This window comes from Arachis stenosperma, chromosome 4 (assembly GCF_014773155.1).
Source record: "Arachis stenosperma cultivar V10309 chromosome 4, arast.V10309.gnm1.PFL2, whole genome shotgun sequence".
Taxonomy (NCBI): domain Eukaryota; kingdom Viridiplantae; phylum Streptophyta; class Magnoliopsida; order Fabales; family Fabaceae; genus Arachis; species Arachis stenosperma.
Genome location: NC_080380.1, coordinates 97,751,707 through 97,752,522, shown reverse-complemented (window position 1 = coordinate 97,752,522; position 816 = coordinate 97,751,707). Strand labels below are relative to the sequence as shown.

Here is an 816-nt window from a genome sequence, read left to right as displayed (position 1 = left end):
TCTCTTTAGAGGACCTGACCGAATTCTTCAAGGAAGAAAACATGGCAGCAGAAAACAACAACAATGCAAACAATGCAAGGAAGGTGCTGGGTGACTTTACTGCACCTACTCCTGATTTTTATGGGAGAAGCATCTCTATCCCTGCCATTGGAGCAAACAACTTTGAGCTTAAGCCTCAATTAGTTTCTCTAATGCAACAGAATTGCAAGTTCCATGGACTTCCAATGGAAGATCCTCATCAGTTTTTAGCTGAATTCTTGCAAATCTGTGACACAGTCAAGACTAATGGGGTTGACCCTGAAGTCTATAGACTGATGCTATTCCCTTTTGCTGTAAGAGACAGAGCTAGAATATGGTTGGACTCTCAACCTAAAGAAAGCCTGGACTCATGGGAAAGCTAGTCAATGCCTTCTTGGCAAAATTCTTTCCACCACAAAGATGGAGTAAGCTTAGAGTGGAAGTCCAAACCTTTAGACAAAAGGATGGAGAATCCCTCTATGAAGCTTGGGAAAGATACAAACAATTAATCAGAAAATGTCCTTCTGACATGCTTTCTGAATGGAGCATCATAGGTATTTTCTATGATGGTCTCTCTGAACTATCTAAGATGTCCTTGGATAGCTCTGCAGGAGGATCTCTTCATCTGAAGAAGACGCCTACTGAAGCTCAAGAACTGATTGAAATGGTTGCAAATAACCAATTCATGTACACTTCTGAAAGAAATCCTGTGAACAATGGGACTAGTCAGAAGAAAGGAGTTCTTGAGATTGACACTCTGAATGCCATATTGGCTCAGAATAAAATATTGACACAACA

The 816-nt window shown here is 40.7% G+C and overlaps 1 non-coding gene across 1 annotated transcript; it reads right to left on the bottom strand.

Annotated features, from left to right (window-relative positions):
- Positions 1-445: 445 nt before the first annotated feature.
- LOC130978624 (small nucleolar RNA R71) lies at positions 446-553 on the bottom strand. Its single transcript, XR_009086246.1, has one exon. It is a non-coding gene; the product is annotated as a small nucleolar RNA R71 (small nucleolar RNA).
- Positions 554-816: the final 263 nt, after the last annotated feature.